Source organism: Phyllobates terribilis, unplaced genomic scaffold (assembly GCF_046119375.1).
Source record: "Phyllobates terribilis strain yellow unplaced genomic scaffold, ASM4611937v1 Scaffold_8__6_contigs__length_399053987, whole genome shotgun sequence".
NCBI lineage: Eukaryota > Metazoa > Chordata > Amphibia > Anura > Dendrobatidae > Phyllobates > Phyllobates terribilis.
Window position 1 is genome coordinate 379069779 of NW_027362768.1, and position 27364 is coordinate 379097142.

At 49.0% G+C, this 27364-nt stretch overlaps 1 protein-coding gene across 1 annotated transcript in view; it reads left to right on the top strand.

Annotated features, from left to right (window-relative positions):
• Positions 1–3060: 3060 nt before the first annotated feature.
• LOC141157772 (uncharacterized) overlaps positions 3061–27364 on the top strand; it is a 96830-nt gene continuing 72526 nt past the window's right edge. The window contains exon 1 of the mRNA XM_073645301.1: positions 3061–3198. The gene's annotated coding sequence lies outside the window, so the exon portion shown is untranslated. The remainder of the gene's footprint in view (positions 3199–27364) is intronic.

Genomic DNA, 27364 nt, shown 5'->3' on the forward strand with positions numbered 1-27364 from the left:
CTCTGGTCAGGGCCCATTAGCATGCAGCACCTCCTGTCCCAGGCCAGTAGGGGGAGCAGGCTGCCCCTATAAAAGCTGGAACTGGGGCAGGGTTAGAGAGTTCTGGATGACCTGTCTCTGGAGTGAGAGGTGTCCCAGAGAAGGGAGAGTCAGTTCAGCTGTAGCTGAGGAGGTCGTGTGGCAGCAGAGGAGCCACAAGCCAGGGATGGAAGGCAAGGTGAGCCTGTCCTGGCCGAGAGAGAAACTGATCTACCGGACTTGGTGTCCGAGGCTGCTAGGATTCCAAGTCCTACAGAAAATAACCAGCCCGCAGGGGACTGTATGTTCCTTGGCCTAAGAAGCCCGGAGGTTCCGCCACAGCAGAAGGGACCAGCAAAGCTGCACCAAGCCAAGAGTAGAAAGGGACCCAAGTTGCAAGCCATACGGGCGAGAAGACACGGTGAGCTCAGGAACGTGGGCTGTTACACCACAAGGAGGGAAATAGCCAGAAAGAGCACAGAGAGTACGGTAGGCCTTCACCCTCACCCTGACCAGGGCCATCTTCCCACTTGTTCTCAGACATCCAGGCCCCCTCCTAGCCGGGACTATTTTTGGGTCGTCTCACCTGTTCTAATAAAGACCCTGAACTGTTTAAGAGGCCTCCGTCTCCTGGCTATTGCGGTCGGAATCATCCCCTCCACCATCCATCTATATACTGCCCTGGGGCCACACTCCTCCCGTGGGGAATTATACTACTTAGCGCTGCACACCTACATCTCCCCAGCGGTCTTCACTGCAGCGGCAGTTAACCCTGACCGCAATCTACGGGTGGCGTAGTCGGACATTTAAAACCCTACAAATAGACTGCCACAACATTTGGTCTGACCACCCTGAGCCACGGACCGGGTTGCCACTACTACTCCCATTATTGCCCTGCTGCCCGGTTCCGGGTGCCCCACGGCCCAGGGGGCGAGTCATTATTCTTGTGTAATTTTCATGTATATATTTATTGACTTATTTTTGCCTCACAATGGACAATTTATATACGCATTTAGTTACCCGTAAGGGTATATATAAAAGACTCTGTGGCTGAGGACTGTGTGCAGCCCAAAAACTGTTTATCTGTACATAGTTGCACTCCCTGGAGTGCCCTTTTAAGAGACCACTGAACAAAAACCCGTTTGGTGTGGCAGAAGTCGTGGTCCAGCACCTGGATCACCTATGCCCTGTAGCCACGCCCAGGGCCTACGTTGAGGGTTTTCAGGCGGGTCCCTCATGTGCCTCATGTTCTTTCACCGGTGAGATGGACACCATTAACTTATAAGACTCTGAGGACGCTCTATATGTGTATATATTTATTATGTTTTTACACCTGTAGCGTTCAAGAGATGTGCCTCCCATAAAGGGAAGAAATGTTAATGTTATTGTTAACCTGTTTTGAAAATTGCTTCAGTCCAGGAGTACTGAGTTTTACTAGGGGGGAATGTGGCGCCCTGGTGCGCATTGGTGCCACAGAACCCAGAAGGGTGCATGGATGGACTTCTCCACAAGAGGCCCTCACTACATTCATACACCTCCACCTTCCACCTCAGACCAGCAGAGGGAGCCCGTTAGGGATATATAAAGGGAAGATGGAGCCAGGCAGCTTAGATTAGTTGCAGTCAGTGTTCAGAGAGGAACACAGCTCAGAGTGAGCAGAGAGTGTGCCGACGCTCAGAGAGCGGTGAAGACGCAGCACGCCAGCTGCCAAGTAGTGAGGGCCCACAGTGTGGTCGATGGCGAGAGGAAAAGGAGAGTGGAGCTAAGGGGGCAGAGGAGCATAGTAATCTCACCCCGATTTATATACCGGACACCGGGTCCGCACCTACAGGGACTCCTTATACCCAGTAGGAACCATCGGAACCCCTGGAGAACTACAGGTCCCAGGTCCACCTAATGCTGATTGTAGTACCAGAGCCAGGAGTCACAGAGGTCCCGGCGTCCAGGGAGAGTGATCTCCAAAGAGAAGGCCCTACCACCAGGTCAGCAGGTGCAGCGAGAGAGAGTAACCAAGCTAGGCCCAGCTCCAGGCAGGCCAGAAGCTGAGAGAGTGAAGCAACGGATCAGGAGGCCCTATACCCGCTCACTCGGGAGAGTCCAGAAGTGCGCCCTTCACCTGGAGTACCCTGGACTGTGCCTGCAACATCACCAGTAAAGGTAATGAAGTTTACGCCAGTGTGAGTGTCCGTCCTTCCTCCGGGACCGTCCTGCCGTCTCTCCCCTACACCACCATCCAGTACACCCCCACGCTGCCCTGAGGCCCGCTCCACCTGTGGGGAGCCATTCCATCACAAGCTGCCTTACCATCTGCCTCAGAGGACTGTTGCAGCGCTGGTGATCCTCACCAGACACCACAGGTGGCGTCACGAAAAATACCAAAAATCCCCATATAAAAGTATTCCCCCATTTCACTGACCGCCCTGGGTCACGGACCGGGCCAGCCACCGTGATATCCCCCAGAAACCAGAGGCCCGGCTGCCCAGTACTCCCACAGCCCAGGGGGCGTGTCACACACAGCGTAAAAAACTCACCAAAACTCACTGTGGGAACGTAGCCCACTGGATTGAGGGCTCTCGGGTGCACAAGGTGATATTTTTTTCCACCTGGGAATAAGTCATGTCAATTCTTGTAGTTTTTCTACTAGGAAAAAAAAAGTTCTAAATTTGTCCGATGAATCAACTGAAAAAAGCTGAGCAAAAAGACTTCTGTTGTGGCAGCCACATCGGTAGTCCGAGGCCACAGCACCTACTATCGGCCTCGTCAAAGCCGCCTCTTCTGACTGGTAAGTCCCGTGATGTCATTATATTGTGGCGCTACGCACACATGACATCATAGAGGCCGACTAATCAGACGGGGCGACAGGTTGTTCACCCGACTCTGGTCTCGCAGCCACAGACCGCCGACATCGCCGCTGGACCGGGGTCCTGGGAATCTTTTTGCTCAACTTTAATATTTATCGTTTCCTCGCCAGTTGGCTGCAATCAGTGCTCTTTGTGTCTGGTGTACAGTCCTGCACCATATTATCTGCTCCTCCCCTCCCCTAAGAAAGGATATTCTGCCGGCACTCATACAGTTAACAGGGTGGGTCTCCGTTTAACTCAATATCCCCCTGAAAAAAAAATCGAAAGCAAGTGCAGCAGATCCAGCTCTGGGGCAGGCGAGGAAGATCCTCACTGAAGGGTAAGATCACTTTTTACACTTAATATTTGCAAGCTCCATTCCTCAGGATTATCATCGCTGCCACCGTCCCGTGTCTTACTGTACTATGTGCGCCGCGTCCTCCGTGCCCCGCAGACACGTTCTGTGACTTACTATTCGCTCCACCATTAATTTCTGCTCAGATTTTTGCATTTTGCGCTTTTTTTTTTGTGATTTGGTAAAATCTCATCCACTTTGCTGCTATTGTGATACATTCCGGATTTCGTGTCGGCAAAATTTGTAGTTGATCCAAAGGGTTTTATTTAAATGTAGCACCCTAGTGTTAGTTTATACTACGCGCCCCCAAAAATATACTGCGAAGGAAACGTCATAATGATCCAGGGGCGGATAAACCATGGGTGCAAACTGTGCAGCTCCACAGGGGTCCCACAGGTAAAGAGGCCACATCCAGCTCCTGTCAAACACAGACTTGGGGGCATTACATCAGCTCTTGGATCACAGAGGACCCCTATACTGCTACTCCACAGGGGTCTCTTCTGTCTGTTTCCGCCCCTGTACGAACGTTATTACTGACTGTGCAACATTGTATCCATTTGCATCCTGTTCTCTGTGAATATTTTGTATCTCAATGTATCAAACATTATTGATTACACAGTGAAGTGATACAAAGAATCCAATCCAGATAATGCATTCCCTTACACCACCCATCCCCCCCAAGACCCACCTCACATTCCAGCTCTGGAGAGAGAGGCCACTAGACTGCTCTGCCCACAGTAGGGGGACAGTGGGGGGGTCTCGGGGAAGTCTCTTCGGTTATGGAGAGTTTCTGATGTCTGATCTGTTGCTCTTTATTGGATTTGGTTTACAGAGCTGCAGCAAATTTACTTATCGTATCATTATTTGTAGATTTACATGGGACTGCAAGCAGTGATGTGCATCAGTGTTTTTCATAGATAAATAAACGACACCGTTTCTCCTATACTTTGCAATGTTAATCACGTACAGGACACGGACTGTACACTGCTGCCATCCATGCGCTCCACGTGATTCTCATGGACGTCTTCATCCGTGCTGCTGGAAAAAACGGACGTGTGCACAGCAGCAGGTTATTATGGGTACATCCGGAATGTCTGAATGAGGCCTTAGTGATACAGTCGGAGTTTTATTAGTCTCCTTTTACTTTCTTTGAGTTGTGAGAATTATGATGTTTTAGAGCTTCATATCTTTTTTTTTTTTTGCACCCCCATAAGACCTTCAGAACTACGAGATCCCTGCACCCACCGTTCTGGGTATTTCCACCCTGGGGAAGTTGGTGTCAAACATTTCTGCTTATGGAGATTTTGGGTTTTAGATGCTCTGCAGACTATTGTGCACATTGAGATGTTCTGCAGGGCGCCACCTTGGAGATGCAATGCTTTTATGATGAGGGGGCACTGCAGCTGTCACATTGGTGTGAGAAACCTCATGCCAGGGGTGGCACAGGGCGGCAATAGTCTACGGAGAAGAAATGTGGATATAAAGGGCCGGCAACCCCTCTGGGGGTGCATAACGTAAGGAAGAGTTATCTCTTATAAATGGCTATAGGGGGCGCTGAGGTAGAAATCACACCTGGACCCTGGTGTCTGAAAGCCCCTCTGCTGCACACATTGGGGGCAGTTGCTGCTTTTGCAATGTTGGCCAAGAGCTCCGCACCCTGCATACATATTGTATAGATGTAAATGTCAAATCCGACCATGGACAACATCTGCACAGAGTTTGTATGTTCTCCCCATGTCTCGTGGGTTTCCTCCGGGTTCTCCAGTTTCCTCCCACACTCCAAAGACTGATGTGTGACGTATTTTCGCTGCGTCCAAAGTGCTGCGTCCGATCCCCCAGGTAAATCCGCATGTGTTCATTGAAGTTGCCGTAACCTATCCATTCTATTGGGGAAGTTTCTGCATCTTCACTGCAGATAATTGACATGCTGTGGCTCGTGAAGCCGCCCCGCTGGCGAGTCTACGCAGCGTCACATAGAAGCACAGTGGGCAGGAGATTTCTATAAATCCATCCGCTGTGCTTCTACTGTACAACGCAGCGTTTTGGATGCAGCGCAGGTGAGCTGCGTCCAAACGCTGCTATTCCTGATTGTGGGCACACAGCCTAAAGCTGCATTAATAATTCTCATGTCCCAATATCAATCAGGGGAGATTAACAGCAATTCTGGAAAAGTAAGAGAATGTGTAAATGCAGCTTTGGCTGTGACTGGAGTATACGACCTGATAGAACTAGTAATGTATGGAGATGTTATCAGATTGGATACAGAAGGGAAAACTCCGGCTCTGCAGGATCTGTAGCTCCCAGTACTATGTGCCCCTTATAGTGGGGTCTTCTCCTGTGGTTCCTGGGGCCCCTTCAGGCATCGACCCCTGGGTGTGACCGCACCCTCTGCGCCCTCAGGAGTGGATCCTGCTCTACCCTCGGTGTATATGGAGTTGTACGGTCATCAATAACTCGGAGTGACAGTGCCGCCATTGATCTATGTCTGGTCACATGACGATTGGCCGCCGGCTGTCGCCCTCATTAGACAGACATGAGGCCTATTACACATGAGAAGTTCTGTATCCACCGGTTACCAGTTTGCTACATTGTATCTGTTCTGGTTTCCTCTAAACTTCAGGCTGATACATTGTACAGGTGCTTCTCACAAAATTCAAATATTGTCAAAAAGTTAATTTATTTCAGTTCTTCAATACAAAAAGTGAACCTCTTATAATCTATAGAGTCATTATGACTCACCCCCTGGGCCGTGGGGCACTCGGAGCCGGGCAATAGGGAGACGATGGGGGTAGTAATGGCAACCCAGTCCCGTGGCTCAGGGGGGTCAGACCAGTGGCAGTCCCTTTATAAGTTTTAAGTGATGTCCGACTACGCCACCCGTGGATTGCAGTTATTATGAACCGCCGCTGCAAGGCAGACCGCTGGGGCTGATGATGTATGCAGCTGAGGTAGTGTGACTCCCCATGGGAAGAGTGCAGCCCCAGGGCAGTGTAGTGGATGGTGGGGGTGATGGTGCAGGAAGTCCCAGTGTCGTTAGTGCTGGAGGAGCGAAAGAGTACACAGACAACGTACTGCAGTCCAATGTCTTTTACTCACAGTTCAGATTCTCCAGGTCACTTCTGTACAGGTAGTGACCACCCAAGCCGTGCAGTGTCCACCAGGTGAGGGGCTCGGTCAACTCCCAGGCGATTCAGGAGCATAGCACAGGACCCCCTTTTATCCTTTCTCTGGCCTGCCTCACCAGTGACCCACTTTTGTCCAGCTGCCGCGAACTCGTGCGGGTAAACGTGGATCCCGTTCCCCGTTGTTCTATATGGTGCCTTCCTAGCAGGTTTGATGAGGTGTCGCACCAATAAATGATCACGACCTCCGGTCTTTGGCAGAGGGTTGTTTCTCCTCCACCAACTTGGGATCCGGTACCCTTAATCTGCCTGACCCTTCACCCTGGATTCTCGTGGGTTCTTAGGGTCCCTTCTGCCTTCTTGTTCCTGAGCCCTTCTGTTCCTCTCTCTCACTTTCTCTGCTGTTCCTTGCTGTTTCTGTTCCTTTCTGTTCTTGTTCCTTTCTGTTCTTGTTCCCTTCTGTTCCCGGCCTTCTCTCTAGGCCTGCCTCATGGAGCTGGGCCCAGACTGAGCCACAGCTCCCTGTCAGCCCTCCTGGCTGAACTCCTTCTCTCACTCCTCTGACTGAACTGAACTAAGATGGTGCCCACCTTATATACCTTCCCCTACAACATGAGCCCAGGTGACCAGCAACCAATGGGCTCCTACCTACACCCAGGAACCAACCCCTATCTGCTCCTACATCACTGGGTATTCCTCCCCCCTCCCCACTCCAGCCAGGGACATGGTCTTTCGTACCTGCATTTCTGTCTAATGGGAGTACCGTTGAGCTGTCCCTCGGAAATGGGGTGAGTGTGCTGTATGCAGCTAACTGAGCCTTGGTCCATACTCCATCCTTACCTGGGAGTGGAATACCACACCTCTGGCAGAGGTGCAATACCCCTGCAGCGGCCGAGCCCTTGGGGCGCTACATTCCCCCCTGGTAAACCACAGCACGTCCTCGGGCTGGAACAGAGCAAAAACAATTATATACAGGACATGCAAAACTTTTTAAAACTTTTCACATCAGGAAACAGGTAACACGGTTCAATTCCCTTTATGGGAAACACTTCTTCTTACTTATTACACTATTATAAAACACGTACTAACACTTCTGGAACTCTTTTGACATAAAACATTATAGAAAACATTCATAATACTATTTAGCAGCATCTAAAACTCTTTTTACATAAAACATTGCAAGAAAAACATTTTCAAAAATACATTCTTGAATCCTGGCTGCGGTGCAACTTGCGACCAGGTGTGCATTTTTTTTTAAGTGCAAAACTTCAGTAAACTTGTGAACTTGAGGGACTCGCTGTCCCGAGGTAGACGTGGTAGTCTTTTTATAAAACCAGTAGGGGGCGCTTTAGGAAGCGCAACTATTTACAGGGAAGGCCGCTCTCAGTCCTCGGTCACTGTTGGGAAAGGGGATGGCTGCTCTCAGTCCTCAGCCAGGTAGGGGACGTAGGGGGTAACGTGCACACAGGAAACAGTTCCATAACAGTTCTTTTTGTACCCCGACGAGTAACTATTTACACAGATGTTCTGCTACTTACTAGCAGCGGTGTCCTCCATATGCTCCTTCCTCCTCCTCCTCATACGGTTCTTCAGACCCGTCCGGGTCCTCTTGGCTCTCCTCATAGCCATAGTGCTGCAGTTCTTCCTCCGTGAGTCTATGGACATGGAGGGCGTACGGTCCTTTTGCGCCCTCGTGTCGGGTGAAGGTGACCACATCACCAGGGTAGAGGTCACGGCCACGGTGTCCCTCCGGTAGGTGGCTTTCAACGTCTCTGCGGGTCACAAAGACGTCATTTCCAGGCCCCTGATGAAGCCCCAACCGTTCTCCATATGGAATTTAATTATGGTCCCGGTGATTCGGGGACCGCGGGCGGCCCGGGGGTCCTGACGGGCCTTGCATTTTTGCTCCGCGCTTCGGGCCTGGAGCCGCTCCTCCCTGACGCGTCTCTCCCGCCGTTCCTGCTCGAAGGTCGCCAGTTGCTGCTGACAAGCCTCCAGACGGCGGACCGCATCCGCCCGGGTCTTCTGAGTGAACCCCATCAAGTTCTCACCGGTGGAGTCCCACTCGAATTGGGCGTCTTCTAATGGGAGAGGGGTGACCTCTACGGGCTCCGGAGCCGGTATTAGAGGCTCGCGCGCGGACTGGGTTTTCCATGGCGAGCTGCTGGTCAGTTCAGCCGGCCACTCCAGCGGCAGTCCATCCGGACCAGTATGGTGAGCAAATAGGTCCGCGCCCAGCGGTGGTATAGTGGGGGGACCCGGTTTGGGAGCAGCGCCCGGGGATCTTCTGGTCACGTCTGGTGGCGGCCCAGCCCGGGAAGGGGGAGCTGGTTGGGTAGCGGCGCCCGGGTTGACCAGGCCTTGCGACCGGGCCGATGACGCTTCTTTCTTTACGGCGCCCGGGGTCAAGGGGCGTGGCGTCGGGCGGGGCGTGGCCGCGGCGCTCGCCGCTTGAGGCCTAGCTGGGAGCAGTGGCGGCACGGCAACAGGTGCGGTGAGTGGGGCTTCGGGTTCTGCGACGGGAGGCTGGGGCAGGGTTGTAGCTGCTGGGCCTGGGGTGGTTACGTCCCCTGTACCTGCCTCAGTCCTCGCGGCTCCCTCCGCGGCGTCATCTCCGGCTCTCACTCCTCCTGCGCCGTCCTCGGAGGCAGGCAGACTCTGGGGTGCGGTTGAGGCCTGTCGCTGGTGGGTTTCGGCCTGCCGGGCCAGTTCCTCCCTCCACTCGATGAGCGCACCCCGCTGCGCTCGGACCATCCTCCGCTCCAGGTCCTCCAGTGCAGCTTGCGCACGCTCCGGGTCTCTCAGGAGCTGCGCCAGGATCTCTGCCAGGCTGCAGGGTGGTTCGCCTTGCAGCAGGCTCCGGGCCAATAGGTTGGTGTGGCTGAATGCGTCCATTCCCGGGTGCGGTCTGTCTAGACTGATCCAGACCGCGCCCTGCCCCACAGTTTTCTTCTCTTCACACCCCCATTGGGGGTGGTCCCGGGGCAACTTGGTGACAATCACTTTCAGGGGCAGCCCCCCCACCTTGATGGACATCTCCACAGCCGCGCTCATGGCTGTTGGGGGTGGGCTCCTTCTTTGGCGCCATTCTGGGACCTGGCCCACGATGGGAGGCGGCCTCCTGTGGTCTTTTGGCGCGCACGTTATGGCGCTCGTTCTTCTGGGGCGTGCGCCATTTTCAACACAGTCACGTTCAATAAAACAGTCTCTTTCTCTTCAGGCGCGCAGTACCCGTTGTTAGCGGGCACGAAATCCTGCCGACTACGCCAAAAGCTGACTCACCCCCTGGGCCGTGGGGCACTCGGAGCCGGGCAATAGGGAGACGATGGGGGTAGTAGTGGCAACCCGGTCCCGTGGCTCAGGGGGGTCAGGTCAGTGGCAGTCCCTTTATAAGTTATAAGTGATGTGACGCGCCCCCTGGGCCTGTGCTGGGGAACCCGGAACCGGGCCTTTTGTAGTATGCTGGGGGTTGTAGTCTCCGTGTAGCGGTGACCCGGTCCGTGCCCAGGGTGGTCAAACCAGTGACCGTCTATTGGTTTTGTAATTGTCCGACTACGCCACCCGTGGATTGCGGTCAGTGGGGACAGCCGCTGCGCTGCAGACCGCTGAGGCTGATGTTATATGCGCAGCCAAGAATGGGATGATTCCCCACGGGAGAAATATTGCCTCAGGGCAGCTAATGTGAGAGATGGTGGTGGTGGTGTGAGCGTCCCAGTACTAATGGTGCTGGTGCGGCGAGGAACCACAGAGACGTGCAGTTGCAGTTTTCAATGCTTTACTCACAGTTCTTTATCAGGTCACTTGTGCGCAGTTAGGACCACCCGAGTCATGCTGCGTCCACCAGGTGAGGGACTCGGTCAACTCCCAGGCAATTCCAGAGTGTGGTTCAGAGCTCCCTTCTCTACCTTTCTCTGGCCGTCCCCACCAGAGACCCACCTATGTCCAGCTTCCTCAGGCCTTCTGTTGGCGAAACCTCTCTCCGGTTTCCCTGACCCTATGTGGTATGCTTTCCTGGTGGAAGTAGTGAGGGGTCGCACCAAGATGTGGTCACAACCTCCGGTTTTGGCTGAGGGTTAGTCGCCTCCACCAATTTGGGTTCCGGTACCCTGCTCTGCCAACCCTTCACCCTGTATCTCCTCTGGGCATATGGGGTTCCTTCTGTCCTCGTGTCTCTGGGCCTTTCTCTGTGTTCCTTGCTTCCTTTCTCCTCTGTTCCAGTTCCTTTCTTACTTTCCTTTCCGTTCCTTCTCCTCTCTCTTTCTGCTGTTTCTGGCCTCCACTCCAGGCCTGCCTCTGGAGCTGGGCCCAGACTGAGCCACAGCTCCCTGTCAGCCCTCTCTGGCTGAGCTCCTCTCCTCTTCTCCTCCTGACTGAACTGCCTGCTGTCCTAAGATGGTGCCCACCTTATGTACCTCCCTCTAACACCCGAGCCCAGGTGACTAGCAACCAATGGGCTCCTACCTATGCCCAGAGACCCACCCCTATCTGCTCCTACACCACTGGGTATTCCACCCCCCGCCCCACTCCAGCCAGGGACAGATGCTGTCGTGCCTGCACTTCTGTCTAGTGGGAGCACCGTTGAGCTGTCCCTCGGAAATGGGGTGTGTGTGGTGCATGCAGCCTACCGAGCCCTGGTCCACACTCCATCCTTACCCGGGAGTGGAATATCACACCTCTGGTTTGAGGTGCAATACCCCTGTAGCAGCCGAGCCCTCGGGGTGCTACATTCCCCCCTGGTAAATTACAGCACGTCCTTGGGCTGGAAAAGAGCAAAACAATTTAAAACATACAAATTTTTAAAGTGCACTCGCATATAAGACATTAACCAAAAATTCATCCCTTTATGGGAGGTACTCTTTTCTTTTTAACGTTACTGGTACTCTTTTTCTTTTCTTTAACATTCTTCTGTCACCAGCTATGGTCAAAACTACCGGAACTCTTTTAGCATATAAAACATCACATGAAACATTTGCATTATTATTCTAGCAGCATATAAAACTTTTCAATATAAAACTTTTTCAAGTAAAACATTCTTAAACAAAAACATTTTCAAGTAAAACATTTTCAAGCAGATTCTTGAACTCTGGCCGCTGTTACATAGTTACATAGTTTATAAGGCCGAAAAAAGACAAGCGTCCATCGAGTTCAGCCTATTTCTTGTGCACTGCAGCTATTCCGCAGCGTTGATCCAGGGGAAGGCAAAAAAAACCCATGCGGTATAGGCCAATTTACATCATTGAGGAAAAATTCACTTCCCGACTCCAATCTGGCAGTCAGATTAAATCCCTGGATTAATTAACTAAGCAGTAATAAGATGTAATTTTATTGTTCTCAAGAAAGGCATCCAGGCCTCTCTTGGACTCATTAAGTGAGTTGGACATCACCACTTCCTCTCCCAGAGAGTTCCAGAGTCTCACGGCTCTGACCGTAAAGAATCCCCTTCTATGCTGGTGCAGGAACCTCCTTTCCTCCAGACGCATAGTGTGCCCCCTCGTCTTTGTCACCATCCTTGGTATAAACAGGTCATGGGAGAGATCTCTGTACTGCCCCCTGATGTATTTATACATGTTTATGAGGTCTCCCCTACCTGTGCAACTTGCGACCAGGTAAAGGTGCAACAGTCCATTTAATTCTGAGGTAGACGTTGCAGTTTCGTATAAAACCAGTAGGGGGCGCTTTAAGAAGCGCAACTATATACAAGGGAGGCCGCTCTCAGTCCTCGGCCAGTGGGGATAGGGGAATGGCTGCTCACAGTCCTCAGCCTGGTTAGGGATTAGGGGCACACAGGTAACAGTTCACACAGCAATAAACAGTTCTCTGTAACAGTTCCTGTACCCTGATGGGTAACTATATACAGTCCCATTTTACCGTTTACTGGTAATGGTGTCCTCCTGATGCGCCTTCCTCATAGCCTTCAGATCCGTCCAGATCCTCAGGGTAGTCCATGTCTGGGCGGTACCGCAGCTCCTCCTCTGTTAGACGGTGGACATGGAGGGCATACAGTCCCTTTGCGCCCTTGTGCCGGGTGTAAGTGACCACGTCGCCGGAGTACAGGTCACGGCCATGATGTCCCTCTGGCAAGTGGCTTTCGACGTCCCTTCTAGTGACGAAGACGTCGGTGTCAGCCTCCGGGTCTCTTATGAAGCCCCAGCCATGCTCTAGCTGGAACTTGACTACTGTCCCGGTGGCTCGGGGACCGCAGATGGCGTGGGCGTCTTGTCGGGCCCTCCTCTTCTGTTCCGCGCTCTTGGCCTGGAGTCGCTCCTCCCTGATGCGCCTCTGCCGCCGCTCCCTTTCATAGGTGGCCAGCTGTTGACGGCAGCAATCCAAGCGCTGGGCTGCTTCCGCCCGGGTCTCCTGGGTGAACCCCATGAGATTCTCGCCAGTGGGGTCCCACGCAAACTGGGCATCCTCCGGCGGGGGTGGAGCGATGTTGGCAGGCTCCGGGGCCGGGATCAGAGGCTCGCTCAGGGGTTGTTCTCTCTGGAGCCGGGGGTTGACAAACTCCGGTGGCCACTCAAAGGGCAGCCCGTCCGGGCTGGTATGTTGGGCGTACAGGTCCGCACCCAGGGGTGGTACCACGGGCTTCGGGCGGGTGGCAGCACCCGAGGGCACTCGGCCTTGCGACCAGGCCGGTGATCGCTTGTTGGTTGCGCCCGGGGGTGGCACCGCCAAGGTAGGAGGCGCTGGTGAGGCAGCGGCGCCCGGGCGTGCTGGGCCTTGCGTCCTGGCCTGTGACGTCTCCCGCTTTACGGCGCCCGGGTTCAGAGGGCACAGTGCGGGGCGGGGCGTGACGACGGTGCTTGCTGCCTGAGGCCTAGCTGGTGGCGGTGGAGGCGTGGTCTCAGGTACGGTCCCCGGGGCCTCGGGTCCCGCAACGGAGGGTGAGGGCAGGCTGGTGTTCCCAGAGCTTGGGGTGGTGGCGTCCCCAGTACCTGCCTCGGTCTCTGTGGCCTCCTCCGTGGCGTCATCTGCAGCTGCCGGTCCCTCTTCTCCGCGCCCAGCGGTAAGCGCGCTGCCCGGTTCCGGCGGGGTCCTCCGCTGGCTGCCTTCTTGCTGCCGGGCCATCTCCTCTTTCCACCCGGCAAACACATCCCGCTGCGCCCGGACCATTCTTCTGTTTAGGTCCTCTAGCGCCGCTCGTGCGCAGTCTGGGTCTCTAGGCAGCTGGGCCAGCAATTCTGTCAGGCTGCAAGGTGGCTCCGCTTGCAGCAGGCTGCGGGCCAGGGTGCTGGTGGAGTTCTCTGCTCCCTCCATCTCCGGGTGCAGCAGGTCCAGACTGATCCAGGCCGCACCCAGCCCCTCAGTTTTCTTTCCTATCCGCCCCCATAGGGGTTGGTCTTGGGGGCATCTGCTGACAATCACCTTCAGGGGCAGCCCCCCCATGTTGATGGACATCCCCACTGCTGCATTCATGGCTGGTGGGGGCGGGCTCCTCCTTTGGCGCCATTCTGGGACCTGGCCCACGATGGGAGGTGGCTTCCTGCTGTCTTTTGGTGCGCACATAATGGCGTCCGCTCTGCCCGGGCGGGAAAAACGGATGAAGATGGCGGGAAACGGTCCAAGATGGCATCTGATGGCGGGAATCGGCTCCGGATGGCGGGAAACGACTCCGGACAGCGGGAAACTTCTGGAAATGGCGGGAGACTTCCTTTTAAGGTACATGTGCAGTTTTCTTCAGGCACGCAGTACCCGGTGGTTGCGGGCACGAAATCCTGCCGACTACGCCAAAGTTGACTCGCCCCCTGGGCCGCGTGGGGAACCCGGAAACGGGCCTCTGGTGGGATGTAGTCTCAGTGTGGCGGCGACCCGGTCCGTGGCTCAGGGTGGTCAAACCAGTGGCAGTCTTAGGTAATAACAAATGTCCGACTACGCCACCCGTGGCTTGCGGTCAGTGGGGACCGCCGCCGCGCTGCAGACCGCTGAGGCTGATGTAGTTTGCGCAGCCGAGTATGGAATAACTCCCCACGGGAGAAGTATTGCCTCAGGGCAGCTAGTGTGAATGATGGGAATGATGGTGTGAGCGTCCCAGTACTAATAGTGCTGGTGCGGCGAGGAACCACAGAGACGTGCAGTTGCAGTTTTCAATGCTTTACTCACAGTTCTTTATCAGGTCACTTGTGCGCAGTTAGGACCGCCCGAGTCATGCTGCGTCCACCAGGTGAGGGACTCGGTCAACTCCCAGGCAATTCCAGAGTGTGGTTCAGAGCTCCCTTCTCTACCTTTCTCTGGCCGTCCCCACCAGTGACCCACCTTTGTCCAGCTTCCTCGGGCCTTCTGTTGGCGAAACCTCTCTCCGGTTTCCCTGACCCTATGTGGTATGCTTTCCTGGTGGATGTAGTGAGGGGTCGCACCAAGATGTGGTCACAACCTCCGGTTTTGGCTGAGGATTAGTCGCCTCCACCAATTTGGGTTCCGGTACCCTGCTCTGCCAACCCTTCACCCTGTATCTCCTCTGGGCATATGGGGTTCCTTCTGTCCTCGTGTCTCTGGGCCTTTCTCTGTGTTCCTTGCTTCCTTTCTCCTCTGTTCCAGTTCATTTCTTACTTTCCTTTCCGTTCCTTTTCCTCTCTCTTTCTGCTGTTTCTGGCCTCCACTCCAGGCCTGCCTCTGGAGCTGGGCCCAGACTGAGCCACAGCTCCCTGTCAGCCCTCTCTGGCTGAGCTCCTCTCCTCTTCTCCTCCTGACTGAACTGCCTGCTGTCCTAAGATGGTGCCCACCTTATATACCTCCCTCTAACACCCGAGCCCAGGTGACTAGCAACCAATGGGCTCCTACCTATGCCCAGAAACCCACCCCTATCTGCTCCTACACCACTGGGTATTCCACCCCCCGCCCCACTCCAGCCAGGGACAGATGCTGTCGTGCCTGCACTTCTGTCTAGTGGGAGCACCGTTGAGCTGTCCCTCGGAAATGGGGTGTGTGTGGTGCATGCAGCCTACCGAGCCCTGGTCCACACTCCATCCTTACCCGGGAGTGGAATATCACAGGTGCAATACCCCTGTAGCAGCCGAGCCCTCGGGGTGCTACAGATGTCCGACTACGCCACCCGTGGATTGCGATTATTATGAACCGCCGCTGCAAGGCAGACCGCTGGGGCTGATGATGTATGCAGCTGAGGTAGTGTGACTCCCCACGGGAAGAGTGCAGCCCCAGGGCAATGTAGTGGATGTTGGGGGTGATGGTGCAGGGAGTCCCAGTGCCGTTAGTGCTGGAGGAGCGAAAGAGTACACAGACAACGTACTGCAGTCCAATGTCTTTTACTCACAGTTCAGATTCTCCAGGTCACTTCTGTACAAGTAGTGACCACCCAAGCCGTGCAGTGTCCACCAGGTGAGGGGCTCGGTCAACTCCCAGGCGATTCAGGAGCATGGCACAGGACCCCCTTTTATCCTTTCTCTGGCCTGCCTCACCAGTGACCCACTTTTGTCCAGCTGCCGCGAACTCGTGCGGGTAAACGTGGATCCCGTTCCCCGTTGTTCTATATGGTGCCTTCCTAGCAGGTTTGATGAGGTGTCGCACCAATAAATGATCACGACCTCCGGTCTTTGGCTGAGGGTTGTTTCTCCTCCACCAACTTGGGATCCGGTACCCTTAATCTGCCTGACCCTTCACCCTGGATTCTCGTGGGTTCTTAGGGTCCCTTCTGCCTTCTTGTTCCTGAGCCCTTCTGTTCCTCTCTCTCACTTTCTCTGCTGTTCCTTGCTGTTTCTGTTCCTTGCTGTTTCTGTTCCTTTCTGTTCTTGTTCCCTTCTGTTCCCGGCCTTCTCTCTAGGCCTGCCTCATGGAGCTGGGCCCAGACTGAGCCACAGCTCCCTGTCAGCCCTCCTCGCTGAACTCCTTCTCTCACTCCTCTGACTGAACTGAACTAAGATGGTGCCCACCTTATATACCTTCCCCTAGAGCATGAGCCCAGGTGACCAGCAACCAATGGGCTCCTACCTACACCCAGGAACCAACCCCTATCTGCTCCTACATCACTGGGTTTTCCTCCCCCCTGCCCACTCCAGCCAGGGACCTGGTCTGTCGTACCTGCAGTTTTGTCTAGTGGGAGCACCGTTGAGCTGTCCCTCGGAAATGGGGTGAGTGTGCTGTATGCAGCTAACTGAGCCCTGGTCCATACTCCATCCTTACCTGGGAGTGGAATACCACACCTCTGGCAGAGGTGCAATACCCCTGTAGCGGCCGAACCCTCGAGGCGCTACAATTACACACAGAGGGATCTATTTCACGTGTTTATTTCTGTTAATGTTGATGATTATGGCTTACAGACAATGAAAACACAAAAGTCATTATCTCAGTAAATTAGAATACTCTATAACAACAACTTGAAAATGATTTTAAAATCCGAAATGTCTGTTCAGTAAATGCCTCAATACTTGGTCGGGCTTCTTGTGCATCAATTACTGCATCAATGCGGCAATGTGGCATGGAGGGATCAGCCTGTGGCATGGAGGGATCAGCCTGTGGCATGGAGGGATCAGCCTGTGGCATGGAGGGATCAGCCTGTGGCCCTGCTGAGGTGTTATGGAAGCCCAGGTGGCTTTGATAGCAGCCTTCAGCTTGTCTGCATTGTTGGGTCTGGGGTCTCATCTTCCTCTTGACAATACCCCATAGATACTCTATAATAGATTCTCTATAGGGTTAAGGTCAGGCGAGTTTGCTGCCAATCAAGCACAGTGATACTGTTGTGTGTAAACCAGGTATTGGTACTTTTGGCCGTGTGGACAGGGGCCAAGTCCTGCTGGAGAATGACATTTCCATCTCCATAAAGCTTGTCGGCAGCGGGAAGTATGAAGTGCTGTAAAATGTCCTGGTAGACGGCTGCGCTGACTTTGGTCTTGATAAAACCCAGTGGACCTCCACCAGCAGATGACATGGCCCCCAAACCATCACTGATTGTGGAGACTTCACACTAGACCTCCAGCAGCTTGGATTGTGGCCTCTCCACTCTTCCTCCAGACTCTGGACCTTGATTTCCAAATGAAATGCAAAATGTACTTTCATCTAAAAACAACACATTGGAGCGCTGAGAACAGTCCAGGTCTTTTTCTCCTTGGCCCAGGTAAGACGCTTCTGGCGTTGTCTATTGGTCATGAATGGGATGATACAAGGAATACGACACTTGTAGCCCATGTCCTGGATACGTCTGTGTGTGGCGGCTCTTGAAGCAGTGACTCCAGCAGCAGTCCACTCCTTGTCAATCTCCCCCAAATGTTTGAATGGCCTTTTCTTAACAATCCTTTCCAGGCTGCGGGTATCCCGGTTGCTTGTGCACCTTTTTTTACCACTTTTTCCTTCCACTCAACTTTTCATTAATCTGCTTGGATACAGCACTGTGTCAACAGCCAGCTTCTATAGCAATGACCTTTTGTGGCTTACCCTCCTTGTGGAGTGTGTCAATGACTGCCTTCTGGACATCTGTCAAGTCCGCAGTTTTCCCCATGATTGTGGAGCCTACTGAAACAGACTAAGGGACATTTTTAAACACATAGGAAGGCTTTGCAGGTATTTTTTTGTTAATTATTCTAATTTACTGAGATAATGACTTTTGTGTTTTCATTGGCTGTAAGCCATAATCATCAACATTAACAGAAATAACCACGTGAAATAGATCGCTCTGTCTGTCATGACTCTATATAATAGATCACTCTGTGTGTAATGACTCTATATAATAGATCCCTCTGCGTGTAATGACTCTATATAATAGATCCCTCTGCATGTAATGACTCTATATAATAGATCTCTCTGTGTGTAATGACTCTATATAATAGATCCCTCTGTGTGTAATGACTCTATGTAATAGATCCCTCTGTGTGTAATGACTCTATGTAATAGATCCCTCTGTGTGTAATGACTCTATGTAATAGATCCCTCTGTGTATAATGACTCTATATAATAGATCCCTCTGTGTGTAATGACTCTATATAATAGATCCCTCTGTGTGTAATGACTCTATATAATAGATCACTCTGTGTGTAATGACTCTATATAATAGATCCCTCTGCGTGTAATGACTCTATATAATAGATCCCTCTGTGTGTAATGACTCTATATAATAGATTCCTCTGTGTGTAATGACTCTATATAATAGATCCCTCTATGTGTAATGACTCTATATAATAGATCCCTCTGTGTGTAATGACTCTATATAATAGATCCCTCTGTGTGTAATGACTCTATATAATAGATCCCTCTGTGTGTACTGACTCTATATAATAGATCCCTCTGTGTGTAATGACTCTATATAATAGATCCCTCTATGTGTAATGACTCTATATAATAGATCCCTCTGTGTGTAATGACCCTATATAATAGATCCCTCTGTGTGTAATGACTCTATATAATAGATCCCTCTGTGTGTAATGACTCTATATAATAGATCCCTCTGTGTGTACTGACTCTATATAATAGATCCCTCTGTGTGTAATGACTCTATATAATAGATCCCTCTATGTGTAATGACTCTATATAATAGATCCCTCTGTGTGTAATGACCCTATATAATAGATCCCTCTGTGTGTAATGACTCTATATAATAGATCCCTCTGTGTGTAATGACTCTATATAATAGATCCCTCTGTGTGTAATGACTCTATATAATAGATCCCTCTGTGTGTAATGACTCTATATAATAGATCCCTCTGTGTGTACTGACTCTATATAATAGATCCCTCTGTGTGTAATGACTCTATATAATAGATCACTGTGTGTAATGACTCTATATAATAGATCCCTCTGTGTGTAATGACTCTATATAATAGATCCCTCTGTGTGTAATGACTCTATATAATAGATCCCTCTGTGTGTAATGACTCTATATAATAGATCCCTCTGTGTGTAATGACTCTATATAATAGATCCCTCTGTGTGTAATGACTCTATATAATAGATCCCTCTGTGTGTAATGACTCTATATAATAGATCCCTCTGTGTGTAATGACTCTATATAATAGATCCCTCTGTGTGTAATGACTCTATATAATAGATCCCTCTGTGTGTAATGACTCTATATAATATAGGAGTTTCACTTTTTGTATTGAAGAACTGAAAGAAATTAACTTTTTGATGATATTCTAATTTATTGAGATGCGCCTGTATCAGGACAGGAGAGATCTGTGCCGATGTGTTCAGCTCATGGAGCATTGTCTGCACTGGATACAATTGTAACGAACCAGCAGCTGTGAGAACTGTTAGGTGTGATGATTTTGGGATTGCACTTGGCAGATCCTCTGTGGATTTAGTACATTAACCCCATTCATTGCTGGAAGAATCTGTGCCTAAATCCAGACCGGATCTGCAGTGTGTGCACACGACCTTACTGCCACATCTGTATGTCAGGCGCAGCATTAGCTCTGGCAGCCTATTCATGAACCAGAAGGTTCAGGATGAACAGTTACATGGAAAATGCTGTAGTGACTAGAAGAGGCGCGGAGTGTGGGATCAGTAAGGTGAGCGACCCCCATTACCAGACGCAGAACATGGGGTCCATGAGAGCAGCTGGGCCCAAAGTGACAGGACTGGAGCCTGCGCCATGAGCTCGGGGTAATGTGATCGGCCCTCGGGTAAAGGTTATGTATTTATAGCCGGGCACAGAAGCTGCACGCAGGGCACAAGGGCAGCACATGACTACACCTCTGCTGGCTGCCATCGCATTGTCCATGTCCTGCAACTTCTCAGCTGATACAAGGCAAATGGCCGATTCTATAAACTGCAGGAAAGACTGAGGAAGCTGGCGATGTACAGGCGTATCACCATGCTCCGAGGATGCTGGGGGTTGTAGGTCCACAGCAGGCGGAGGAGAATCGCTAATTGTAGGTCCTAGTCAGCGTCCTGCCTCTCTTCTGCTATGTGCATGTAGCAAAGTGGAATGTGTTCCCATATAAGCTTCAGCAAACACTGAAGTTAATTGGCGGATTGCATATATGCAGTCCTATGTAACACCACAGATAACACAGTGATAACTCTCTGAGTACAGATAATGTAGTAGATGTCACCTGCAGTCCTATGTAACACCACAGATAACACAGTGATAACTCTCTGAGTACAGATAATGTAGTAGATGTCACCTGCAGTCCTATGTAACACCACAGATAACACAGTGATAACTCTCTGAGTACAGATAATGTAGTAGATGTCACCTGCAGTCCTATGTAACACCACAGATAACACAGTGATAACTCTCTGAGTACAGATAATGTAGTAGATGTCACCTGCAGTCCTATGTAACACCACAGATAACACAGTGATCACTCTCTGAGTACAGATAATGTAGTAGATGTCACCTGCAGTCCTATGTAACACCACAGATAACACAGTGATATCTCTCTAAGTACAGATAATGTAGTAGATGCTACCTGCAGTCCTATGTAACACCACAGATAACAGTGATAACTCTCTGAGTACAGATAATGTAGTAGATGTCACCTGCAGTCCTGTGTAACACCACAGATAACACAGTGATAACTCTCTGAGTACAGATAATGTAGTAGATGTCACCTGCAGTCCTATGTAACACCACAGATAACACAGTGATATCTCTCTAAGTACAGATAATGTAGTAGATGTCACCCGCAGTCCTATGTAACACCACAGATAACACAGTGATTACTCTCTGAGTACAGATTATGTAGTAGATGTCACTTGCAGTCCTATGTAACACCACAGATAACACAGTGATCACTCTCTGAGTACAGATAATGTAGTAGATGTCACCTGCAGTCCTATGTAACACCACAGATAACACAGTGATCACTCTCTGAGTACAGATAATGTAGTAGATGTCACCTGCAGTCCTATGTAACACCACAGATAACACAGTGATCACTCTCTGAGTACAGATAATGTAGTAGATGTCACCTGCAGTCCTATGTAACACCACAGATAACACAGTGATATCTCTCTAAGTACAGATAATGTAGTAGATGTCACCCGCAGTCCTATGTAACACCACAGATAACACAGTGATTACTCTCTGAGTACAGATTATGTAGTAGATGTCACTTGCAGTCCTATGTAACACCACAGATAACACAGTGATAACTCTCTGAGTACAGATAATGCAGTAGATGTCACATGCAGTCCTATGTAACACCACAGATAACACAGTGATCACTCTCTGAGTACAGATAATGTAGTAGATGTCACCTGCAGTCCTATGTAACACCACAGATAACACAGTGATATCTCTGAGTACAGATAATGTATTAGATGTCACCTGCAGTCCTATGTAACACCACAGATAACAGTGATAACTCTCTGAGTACAGATAATATAGTAGATGTCACCTGCAGTCCTATGTAACACCACAGATAACACAGTGATAACTCTCTGAGTACAGATAATGTATTAGATGTCACCTGCAGTCCTATGTAACACCACAGATAACAGTGATAACTCTCTGAGTACAGATAATATAGTAGATGTCACCTGCAGTCCTATGTAACACCACAGATAACAGTGATAACTCTCTGAGTACAGATAATGTAGTATATGTCACCTGCAGTCCTATGTAACACCACAGATAACACAGTGATTACTCTCTGAGTACAGATTATGTAGTAGATGTCACTTGCAGTCCTATGTAACACCACAGATAACAGTGATAACTCTCTGAGTACAGATAATGTAGTAGATGTCACCTGCAGTCCTATGTAACACCACAGATAACACAGTGATAACTCTCTGAGTACAGATAATGTAGTAGATGTCACCTGCAGTCCTATGTAACACCACAGATAACACAGTGATAACTCTCTGAGTACAGATAATGTAGTAGATGTCACCTGCAGTCCTATGTAACACCACAGATAACACAGTGATAACTCTCTGAGTACAGATAATGTAGTAGATGTCACCTGCAGTCCTATGTAACACCACAGATAACACAGTGATAACTCTCTGAGTACAGATTATGTAGTAGATGTCACTTGCAGTCCTATGTAACACCACAGATAACAGTGATAACTCTCTGAGTACAGATAATGTAGTAGATGTCACCTGCAGTCCTATGTAACACCACAGATAACACAGTGATAACTCTCTGAGTACAGATAATGTAGTAGATGCTACCTGCAGTCCTATGTAACACCACAGATAACACAGTGATAACTCTCTGAGTACAGATAATGTAGTAGATCTCACCTGCAGTCCTATGTAACACCACAGATAACACAGTGATATCTCTCTAAGTACAGATAATGTAGTAGATGTCACCCGCAGTCCTATGTAACACCACAGATAACACAGTGATTACTCTCTGAGTACAGATTATGTAGTAGATGTCACTTGCAGTCCTATGTAACACCACAGATAACACAGTGATCACTCTCTGAGTACAGATAATGTAGTAGATGTCACCTGCAGTCCTATGTAACACCACAGATAACACAGTGATCACTCTCTGAGTACAGATAATGTAGTAGATGTCACCTGCAGTCCTATGTAACACCACAGATAACACAGTGATCACTCTCTGAGTACAGATAATGTAGTAGATGTCACCTGCAGTCCTATGTAACACCACAGATAACACAGTGATATCTCTCTAAGTACAGATAATGTAGTAGATGTCACCCGCAGTCCTATGTAACACCACAGATAACACAGTGATTACTCTCTGAGTACAGATTATGTAGTAGATGTCACTTGCAGTCCTATGTAACACCACAGATAACACAGTGATAACTCTCTGAGTACAGATAATGTAGTAGATGTCACCTGCAGTCCTATGTAACACCACAGATAACACAGTGATAACTCTCTGAGTACAGATAATGCAGTAGATGTCACATGCAGTCCTATGTAACACCACAGATAACACAGTGATCACTCTCTGAGTACAGATAATGTAGTAGATGTCACCTGCAGTCCTATGTAACACCACAGATAACACAGTGATATCTCTCTAAGTACAGATAATGTAGTAGATGTCACCCGCAGTCCTATGTAACACCACAGATAACACAGTGATAACTCTCTGAGTACAGATAATGTAGTAGATGTCACCTGCAGTCCTATGTAACACCACAGATAACACAGTGATATCTCTCTGAGTACAGATAATGTATTAGATGTCACCTGCAGTCCTATGTAACACCACAGATAACAGTGATAACTCTCTGAGTACAGATAATATAGTAGATGTCACCTGCAGTCCTATGTAACACCACAGATAACACAGTGATAACTCTCTGAGTACAGATAATGTATTAGATGTCACCTGCAGTCCTATGTAACACCACAGATAACAGTGATAACTCTCTGAGTACAGATAATGTAGTAGATGTCACCTGCAGTCCTATGTAACACCACAGATAACACAGTGATAACTCTCTGAGTACAGATAATGTAGTAGATGTCACCTGCAGTCCTATGTAACACCACAGATAACACAGTGATTACTCTCTGAGTACAGATTATGTAGTAGATGTCACTTGCAGTCCTATGTAACACCACAGATAACAGTGATAACTCTCTGAGTACAGATAATGTAGTAGATGTCACCTGCAGTCCTATGTAACACCACAGATAACACAGTGATAACTCTCTGAGTACAGATAATGTAGTAGATGTCACCTGCAGTCCTATGTAACACCACAGATAACACAGTGATTACTCTCTGAGTACAGATTATGTAGTAGATGTCACTTGCAGTCCTATGTAACACCACAGATAACAGTGATAACTCTCTGAGTACAGATAATGTAGTAGATGTCACCTGCAGTCCTATGTAACACCACAGATAACACAGTGATAACTCTCTGAGTACAGATAATGTAGTAGATGCTACCTGCAGTCCTATGTAACACCACAGATAACACAGTGATAACTCTCTGAGTACAGATAATGTAGTAGATGTCACCTGCAGTCCTATGTAACACCACAGATAACACAGTGATCACTCTCTGAGTACAGATAATGTAGTAGATGTCACCTGCAGTCCTATGTAACACCACAGATAACACAGTGATAACTCTCTGAGTACAGATAATGTAGATGTCACCTGCAGTCCTATGTAACACCACAGATAACACAGTGATAACTCTCTGAGTACAGATAATGCAGTAGATGTCACATGCAGTCCTATGTAACACCACAGATAACACAGTGATCACTCTCTGAGTACAGATAATGTAGTAGATGTCACCTGCAGTCCTATGTAACACCACAGATAACACAGTGATATCTCTCTAAGTACAGATAATGTAGTAGATGTCACCCGCAGTCCTATGTAACACCACAGATAACACAGTGATAACTCTCTGAGTACAGATAATGCAGTAGATGTCACATGCAGTCCTATGTAACACCACAGATAACACAGTGATCACTCTCTGAGTACAGATAATGTAGTAGATGTCACCTGCAGTCCTATGTAACACCACAGATAACACAGTGATAACTCTCTGAGTACAGATAATGTAGTAGATGTCACCTGCAGTCCTATGTAACACCACAGATAACACAGTGATATCTCTCTGAGTACAGATAATGTATTAGATGTCACCTGCAGTCCTATGTAACACCACAGATAACAGTGATAACTCTCTGAGTACAGATAATATAGTAGATGTCACCTGCAGTCCTATGTAACACCACAGATAACACAGTGATAACTCTCTGAGTACAGATAATGTATTAGATGTCACCTGCAGTCCTATGTAACACCACAGATAACAGTGATAACTCTCTGAGTACAGATAATATAGTAGATGTCACCTGCAGTCCTATGTAACACCACAGATAACAGTGATAACTCTCTGAGTACAGATAATGTAGATGTCACCTGCAGTCCTATGTAACACCACAGATAACACAGTGATAACTCTCTGAGTACAGATAATGTAGTATATGTCACCTGCAGTCCTATGTAACACCACAGATAACACAGTGATTACTCTCTGAGTACAGATTATGTAGTAGATGTCACTTGCAGTCCTATGTAACACCACAGATAACAGTGATAACTCTCTGAGTACAGATAATGTAGTAGATGTCACCTGCAGTCCTATGTAACACCACAGATAACACAGTGATTACTCTCTGAGTACAGATTATGTAGTAGATGTCACTTGCAGTCCTATGTAACACCACAGATAACACAGTGATAACTCTCTGAGTACAGATAATGTAGTAGATGTCACCTGCAGTCCTATGTAACACCACAGATAACACAGTGATAACTCTCTAAGTACAGATAATGTAGTAGATGTCACCTGCAGTCCTATGTAACACCACAGATAACACAGTGATCACTCTCTGAGTACAGATAATGTAGATGTCACCTGCAGTCCTATGTAACACCACAGATAACACAGTGATAACTCTCTGAGTACAGATAATGTATTAGATGTCACCTGCAGTCCTATGTAACACCACAGATAACACAGTGATAACTCTCTGAGTACAGATAATGTAGTAGATGTCACCTGCAGTCCTATGTAACACCACAGATAACACAGTGATAACTCCCTGAGTACAGATAATGTAGTAGATGATACCTGCAGTCCTATGTAACACCACAGATAACAGTGATAACTCTCTGAGTACAGATAATATAGTAGATGTCACCTGCAGTCCTATGTAACACCACAGATAACACAGTGATAACTCTCTGAGTACAGATAATGTATTAGATGTCACCTGCAGTCCTATGTAACACCACAGATAACAGTGATAACTCTCTGAGTACAGATAATATAGTAGATGTCACCTGCAGTCCTATGTAACACCACAGATAACAGTGATATCTCTCTGAGTACAGATAATGTAGTAGATGTCACATGCAGTCCTATGTAACACCACAGATAACACAGTGATTACTCTCTGAGTACAGATTATGTAGTAGATGTCACTTGCAGTCCTATGTAACACCACAGATAACACAGTGATAACTCTCTGAGTACAGATAATGTAGATGTCACCTGCAGTCCTATGTAACACCACAGATAACACAGTGATAACTCTCTGAGTACAGATAATGTAGTAGATGTCACCTGCAGTCCTATGTAACACCACAGATAACACAGTGATAACTCTCTGAGTACAGATAATGTAGTAGATGTCACCTGCAGTCCTATGTAACACCACAGATAACACAGTGATAACTCTCTGAGTACAGATTATGTAGTAGATGTCACTTGCAGTCCTATGTAACACCACAGATAACACAGTGATTACTCTCTGAGTACAGATAATGTAGTAGATGTCACCTGCAGTCCTATGTAACACCACAGATAACACAGTGATAACTCTCTGAGTACAGATAATGTAGTAGATGTCACCTGCAGTCCTATGTAACACCACAGATAACACAGTGATCACTCTCTGAGTACAGATAATGTAGTAGATGTCACCTGCAGTCCTATGTAACACCACAGATAACACAGTGATAACTCTCTGAGTACAGATAATGTAGATGTCACCTGCAGTCCTATGTAACACCACAGATAACACAGTGATAACTCTCTGAGTACAGATAATGTAGTAGATGATACCTGCAGTCCTATGTAACACCACAGATAACAGTGATAACTCTCTGAGTACAGATAATGTAGTAGATGTCACCTGCAGTCCTATGTAACACCACAGATAACACAGTGATAACTCTCTGAGTACAGATGATGTAGTAGATGTCACCTGCAGTCCTATGTAACACCACAGATAACACAGTGATATCTCTCTGAGTGCAGATAATGTTGTAGATATCACCTGCAGTCCTATGTAACACCACAGATAACACAGTGATATCTCTCTGAGTACAGATAATGTAGATGTCACCTGCAGTCCTATGTAACACCACATATAGCACAGTGATAACTCTCTGAGTACAGATAATGTAGAATATGTCACCTGCAGTCCTATGTAACACCACAGATAACACAGTGATAACTCTCTGAGTACAGATGATGTAGTAGATGTCACCTGCAGTCCTATGTAACACCACAGATAACACAGTGATATCTCTCTGAGTGCAGATAATGTTGTAGATATCACCTGCAGTCCTATGTAACACTACAAATAACTCT